Raw genomic sequence first — 7,659 nt, 5'->3', positions numbered from 1 at the left:
AAAATGGTTTGTCAGTTCCCCCAAAAGATTAAAAATGGAGTTACTTATGACTCAGCAATTCCACTGCTAGGTGTAGATCCAAGACAGTTGAGGGCAGTTGTCTAAACATATACTTGTGCATCTATGTTCATAGCAGAACTATTCACAATACCCAAAGGGTGGAAACAACCCAAATTTCTATCAACAGATGAATGGATAAATAAAATGTGATCTCTCCATACAATGAAATATTGTTTGGCCCTAAGAAAGAATGAAGTACAGTACTGATACATGTTTCAACATGGGTGAATCCAGAAGGCATTATGCTAAGTCAAAGAAGCCAGATACCAAAGGCCACAGAATAGGCAAATCTAGGGAAATACAAAGCAAATTAGTAGGGGCTGGCACTGTGGTGTGGTGGGTTTGGCCACCGCCTGCAGCACTGGCATCCCATGTGGGCTATGGTTTGGATCCTGCCTGCTCCACTTGTGATCCAGCTCCCTGCTGGTATGCCTGGGAGGGTAGCAGGGGATGGCCCCGGTGCTTGGACCCATGCACCCACATGTGAGGCCTGGAAGAGGCTTCTGGCTTCTGGCTTCAGACCTTTGCAGCCATTTGGGGGGTGGGCTGGCAGATAAAGGATCTTTCTCTCTCTCTCTTTCTCTCTCTCTCTGCCTTTGAAATAAAAAATGGATAGATCTTTAAAAAAAGAAAGCAAAGTAGTGGTTGCCTAAGGCAATGTGGGGCAATGACTGCTAACAGGTGCAAGATTTCTTTTTAAAGTAGTAAACATGTTCTAAAATTGCATTGTAATGACTGAACAAGATTTCAAGAATTGTGGGGTAGGATGGTCACTGTTTTGGGTAGTGTAAATGATAATCAAATTCCTTGAATTTTTAGTTCAGGCCATGGACAAAGACACAGGGAATTTCTATAACCATAATTAAGAAATCACTTATTTCTTACAGCCACAAGAAAAAGATAACCAAAAACCAAATATTCATATTTTGATCCATCACCTTTCCAAATTACAAAACTTAGTGAATTCAAAACCTTGTCTGATCTCTTAGTAAAAATTGTGGCTAAGGGCCCAGCATTGTGGCACAGTCAATTAAGCTGCCACCTGCAATACCAGTATTCCATATGAGTTTGAGTCCTTGCTTCTCCACTTCTGATCCAGCTCAGTAATGTTGTACCTGGGAAATCAACACATCATGGCCAAGCTCTTGGGGCCCTGCCACCCACACGGGAAACCCAGATAGGCTTCCAGGTTTTCTTTCTTTCTCTCTCTCTCTCTCTCTCTCTCTCTGTGTGTGTGTGTGTGTGTCACTCTGCCTTTCAAATAATAGAACATTAAAATTTGAAATGAGAAGAAATAGAGAATTAGAATTCTCTTATTGAGCCCTCATTGTTAGAGTTCACAACCCACATCTTCTTTTTCTGATTGTAGATGCCTTGCCCTTCCCTGAGGGAATTAACAAGAGAGAGAAAGGAAAAAGTTTATGGAAAATGAAATTAAAATGTAAAGTTTTAGTACAGATAAATTTTGAAATCCATGCCTAGTTTTTTTTTCATAATACACATTTTTCCATGAACTTTCTGATAACATCTCATATATGCTGTAGGCTATTTGATTCCTATCCTGAGGGTTTTTTTTTTTTTTTGCCACATTCTTTAATCACACCTGGTCAGATAGCCAAAACAAAATTCTCACATTCATTGGAGAATTTATTGTACATGAAAAATTTGTCTTCTGATGCCAAAATCTATACTGGTTAGAAATACAGTCAAAAATTATAAAATAGATAAATTTATAAAGAAAAAATGCAGTCATACATCATGAGCCATTTTTTTGGTTCCATTATAGTCTTTTGGGACAACTATCATATGTGTGTCTTGCTATTGACCTAAATGTCATCATAGTACATATGATTAGATTTTGTTTGCATGTAAACAGATCTGACTCTTGTTCTCTTAATCAAAAGTGAAATTTATTCGAATGAACTCATTGGACTCAATAAAGGAAAAAATTTAAACAGAAAGTATGAGGTATGAAATCAGCTCTCTGTATCTAGAGGTTCAGCATCCTGGGAACCATCCATGGGTGGAAATTACATTTTTTAAATTGTGTCTATATTAAACATATACTTTTTTGGTCTTATATCTTAAACAATACAGCATAGCAACTATTTGCATAGAATTCACATTGTGTTAGATATTGTAAGTCATCTAAAGATGGGTGGATATGCATATGCTGTATACAAATACTATGCCATTTTATATAAATGACTTGAGTACCTGTGAATGTTCTTAAATATTTATTTGCTTATTTGAAAGGCAGAGTGATGGAGAGAGAAGGGGGGAGAAAGAGAGAGAGAGAGAGAGAGAGAGAGAGAGAGAGAGAGAGAGAATCTTCCATCTGGTTCACTCATCAAATGACCACAGCAATCTGAGGTAGGCCAGGCCTAACTAAGATGTGCCATTCTCCATCCCATGTCTCTATTTCCCAGACCTCTTACATTCTGGCCATGAGAAAAATTGCCTCATGTAATGGTCTCAGTTTTAGAGTATGTTCCAAATCCTATAGGATAGCACTTCAACCTCACAAGCTACTATGTCCCCCAAACCCATACAGGAGTTTAGTTCCCTAAATGTTATTTTAATGGAACTAAGAGGGTGAACACTTGATCCAATTACAGTATTAAGAAGCAAGGCCAGGCAGGCACTGTGGCATAGTGGATAAAGCTGCCACCTGCAATGTCGGCATCGCATATGGGTGCCAGTTCAAGTCACAGCTGCTCCACTTCCCATCTAGCTCACTGCTATGGCCTGGGAAAGCAGTAGAAGATGACCCAAATCCTTGGGCCCCTGCACCTGAGTGGGAGATCTGGAAGAAGCTCCAGGCTCCTGGCTTTGGATCAGCACAGCTCAGGCCATTGTGGTAATTTGGAGAGTGAACCAGCAGATGGAAGACCGATCTCTCTCTCTCTATCTCTCTCTCTCTGCCTCTGCAAGTCTGCCTTTCAAATAAATAAATAAATATTTTTTTAAAGAAGCAAGGCCTTGGAGTGGTCCAGGATGAAAATGGTGGTGGTGGCAGCTGGGTCCAGGGTTTCTCAGCTTCTAGGGCAGTCCTGCCTACAGGTGGGGTGGCCTATGTCAAATGGCGCCCATGGCAAGGAGGGCTCAGCTGACATGTGGAAGGCCATCACCTACTTCATCATGTTCCCAGCATGGGCATGAGGATGCTGAATATCTACCTAAAGTCGCACCATGGACAGAACCAGAGATCAGAGTTCATTGCCTAGCCCCATCTCCACATCAGGTCCAAGGCCTTTCCCTAGGGAGATGGTAACCATACTTTATTCCATAACCCTCATGTGAATCCACTTCTAACTGGCTATGAAGATGAATAAAGAGAATTTAGACTTTCACAGGCACCAGGGACCATGGCATTGCTTTGGACCACCATTCTGCATGGGACTTTAAGCTTATCTTCATTACTTGTATCAAATGATGACCATTATACTGATCTTCCATCCCTTTGCTTGTTGTAGGAGATGGCTTAAATAAATAACTTAAACATAAAAAAAAATGAAGCAAGGCCTTTGGAGAGGAATTCAATTGGATTGGGTCATTAGGATGGGGTCCCCATAGTTGAATCTGGTTGGTTTTCTAAGGCAAAAAGGACTAAACAATCCTAGAGTGATGTGGTACAGCTGGGAAAGGGGGCCTCCCAAAGCCAATGTCCTGCTGTTTCAACTCTGAACCTCCAGAACTGTGAGTCAAAATAAACCTTTTTGTTTATTAAGTAGCTTGCCCCAGATATTTTGTTACACTAACAAAAAGCTGACTATAAGGTGTTGTATCCCAGTAGCAACATGGTAGAATCTTCCAGGGTCCATTTCATCACTGGCTCAATGAACAGCTGCATACAAAATATACGGGGGAGTATGGAATTATTATAGCAAATAGATCACATCTGGAACTGCAGTAGCAAAATAAGAATAACCACCTAATTAAGGTGATAGCAATCTACAGCTATTTGGTGTGTATAATTTAAGATTTGGCTATGGTGAACCATCTCAAAAACTTAATGATATTTTGGAGCCGGTAACATAAGGGGTTAAGCTGCCCCCTGCCATGTCAGGATCCCATATGGATACCTGTTCAAGTCCTGGCTGCTCCAATTCTGATCCAACTCCCTGCTAATGTGCCTGGGAAAGCAACAGAGGACTGCCCAAGTGCTTCCACCCCTGTGACCCACATGGGAGACCTGAAGGGAGTTCCAGGATCCAGACTTCAGCCTGGCCCAGTCCTGGCCATTGCAGCCATTTGGAGAGTGGACCAGTAGATGGAAGATCTCTCTGTCTCTCCTTCTCCATAACTCTGCCTTTAAATAAGTAAATAAATAAATAAATCCTTTTCACAAAACCATTTCATGGGGCTGGCGCTGTGGCTTAGTGGGTAAAGCCACTACCTGCAGTGCCGGCATGCCATATGGGCGCCGGTTCGAGTCCTGGCTGCTCCACTTCTGATCCAGCTCTCTGCTATGGCCTGGGAAAGCAGTAGAAGATGGCCCAAGTCCTTGGACCCCTGCACCCACCAGAGAGACCCGGAGGAGGCTGCTGGTTCCTGGCTTAGTATCAGCACAGCTCCAACTGTTGTGGCCAATTGGGGAGTGAACCAGCAGATGGAAAACCTCTCTCTCTCTCTCTCTGCCTCTCCTTCTTTCTGTGTAACTCTTTCAAATAAATAAATCTTTAAAAAAACATTTCATTATGCTAACAGGTTCTTCAGGTTAGAAATTCATATGGGGGCATAGTGAGAATGGTTTCTCTCTGCTCCATGAGAGAAAGCTTGGTTGAGCTGACTTGATGGCTACAGGTGAATGACTGGGATGGCTGGAAGGCTGGATTCCACTGGAACTGGAGCACCTTGCACTTTGTACCACAATGGCAGCCTTAGAGTAGTCCTATTTTGTACTTGGTGGCTTAGGCCTCCAACAGCAAGTGTTAAAGTGAATAAAATATAAGGCCTGGGGCCAACGTTGTAGCATAGTGTGTTAAGCTGCCACCTGCAATTCCAGCACCCCATATGGGCACCGGTTCGAGACCCAGATGAAGCTCCTGGCTCTTGGCTTCAGCCTGGACTAGCCCCAGCCGTTGTGGCCATGGAAGACCCCTCTCTCTCTCTCTCTTTCTCTCTCTCTCTCTCTCTCTCTCTCTCTCTCTGTGTGTGTGTGTGTGTTTCCCTCTCTGTAACTCTGCCTTTCAAGTAAATAAAAATAAATCTTAAACAAACCATAAGCCTCATCACCTTTTATGATTTCACCTTAGATGTCTCACAGGATCATTTTTGCCATATTCTGTGCTAATGGGATATTCACTCCATCTGTCAATAAATTTGGAACCCTGATTTAAAGCTACCACATTCACCAGGACCTAACCACCTGATGTGCAAGCCAAACTGGTAAGCTCAATATGGAAATCTGCTGTTTTGTTTTTCAATTTTAGCCAGTATGAGGGGATAGGTAGTGATATCTCACCATGATTTCTTCCTTCCTTCCTTCCTTCCTTCCTTCCTTCCTTCCTTCCTTCCTTCCTTCCTTCCTTTCTTTCTTTCTTTCTTTCTTTCTTCTTTTTTTTAAAATAGCAGTTCCTTTTAAAATGTTCACTTTAGTTGAAAGGCAAAGAGGGAGACAGAGAAGGATCTTCTATATGCTTTTTTCACTCCCTAAATATCCTCAATATCCAGGGCTGGGCCAGGAATTCAGAACTCAATCCAAATCTCCCACATGCATGTCAGGGACCCAACAACTTGAGCCATCTTCTGCCTCCCAGGGTGGACATTAGAAGAAAGATATCTTTCTTATATTGTGAACAAAGTATTTAGTAAAGCAAAAGTTTTAATTTTGATGAAGCTCAACCTACCATTTTTTCTTTTATAGATTATAGTTTTGATGTCATGTCCAAGAACACATCACCAGATCCTAGATCCCAAAGATTTTCTCCTATGTTTTGTTCTAAAAGTTTTATGATTTACATTAAAGCTAGCATCCATTCTGAGTTAACTTTTACATAAGATGTAAGGTTTGGGTTGAACTTTTTTTCTTTTTCTTTTCTTTTTTTCTTTCTTTCTTTCTTTTTTTTTTTTTTTTTTGCCTATGAGGGTCCACTCGATTATTGTAGCTTTGTAGTAAGCCTTAGCATTGTATAAAGAGGTTTATGTGTTGCTCTTGTATTCTACAATTTTGCAAAGCTCACTTATTAGTTATGAGTGGTTTTTGTAGATTCCTTGAGATTTTCTATGAAGACATCAGCAAATTGAGACTATTTTTTAATCTCTCTAATCTATATACCCTTTGTTTTTTTTTTTTCTTACCTTCTTGCACTGGCTAGAACTTTCAGCACTGTGTTGGAGAAGATTGGTGAGAGTGCATATCCTTGCCTGTTCCCAGTCCTATGAGGAAACTGTCCAGTTTGTCACTATTAGATGTCAGTCATAGGTCTTCTGTAGATGTTCTTTAACATGTTGCATCCCAAGTTTACCAAGAGTTATTGTCATTATTTGATATAGTAGTATATCAAATGCTTGTTTTCCATCAACTGATATAATCATGTGACTTTTTTCTTTTTCTTGTGAATATAATTGGTTTTCAAATATTGAATGTGCCTATTATCTCTGAGATAAACACCAGTTTATCACAGTATGTAATTATTAAGTATTTGTGAATTCTATTTGCTAGCATTTTGCTAAAGATTTGTGTGTTCACAGAGCATCTTGGTCTGTATTTTCTTTTTTGTTTAACTGCCTTTTTGTGGTTTTGCTACAGAGTAATACTGACTTCATAGAATATATTGAGAAATGTTTGATTTGGGCTTGTGGCAACAATTTCATGTGACTTTTAAAGAAAACAATAGTGGATATGACATCAGAAACTTTTCATGAGCTATGAGGAAGAGTATCATTGATAATAATAATGAAGTACTTATAAAGTCAAATTTCATATTTTAGATGGAAATTAGGTAGCCTTCAGTCTTGGAGTAGCACTTCATAGGCATTCAAGGCCTTTAATTCACATGCTTCATGTATCTATTAGAATAAAAGGTGAGTGGGAGGTAGGAGATATAGGCAGGTATAGCTCTTTCCCCTCATTATTGGCCCTCACACACATGTATAGCTCTCTCACCCCATATCTGTGAATGATCCAGAAGTTTCTTTTCAGGTTTTCTTCTGGAATAATATTTTCCATGTTCATTTTCTTTTTGAATTCCCCCTCTTTTCATAGCAAATATGTTATTTGCATAGCCACCTTGCCTATCATGACATAATTGTAATAGAAACTTCTATAATGGTGGACATTTATTTTTACAAATCCTAGCTATAAGATTTACAGCACCGGGGTTGGTGCTGTGGAGTAGTAGGCTAGGCCTCCACCTGCAGCACTGGCATTGAATCCTGTCTGCTACACTTCTGATCCAGTTCCCTGCTATTAGCCTGGGAGGGTAGTGGAGGATGGTCCAAGTGCTTGGGCCCTTGCACCCATGTGGAAGGCCTGGAGGAAGCTCCAGCTCCTGACTTTGGATTTGTCCAGCTCCAGCCATTGTGGCCAATTGGGGAGTGAACCAGCCAACAGAAGACCTCTCTCTCTCTCCCTTTGTCTGTAACTCTTCCTAT

The 7,659-nt window shown here is 40.7% G+C and overlaps 1 pseudogene; it reads left to right on the top strand.

The window, feature by feature from the left end:
* Nucleotides 1-3,057: 3,057 nt before the first annotated feature.
* Nucleotides 3,058-3,395, top strand: LOC100340542 (cytochrome c oxidase subunit 6A1, mitochondrial pseudogene; annotated as a pseudogene).
* Nucleotides 3,396-7,659: the final 4,264 nt, after the last annotated feature.

The sequence above is a fragment of the Oryctolagus cuniculus genome, chromosome X (genome assembly GCF_051225735.1).
Source record: "Oryctolagus cuniculus isolate XC-2025 breed Fujian yellow rabbit chromosome X, ASM5122573v1, whole genome shotgun sequence".
In the NCBI taxonomy this organism is placed as follows: Eukaryota; Metazoa; Chordata; class Mammalia; order Lagomorpha; family Leporidae; genus Oryctolagus; species Oryctolagus cuniculus.
The sequence above is the reverse complement of the archived record's forward strand: the minus strand, read 5'-3'. Positions and strand labels throughout refer to the sequence as shown.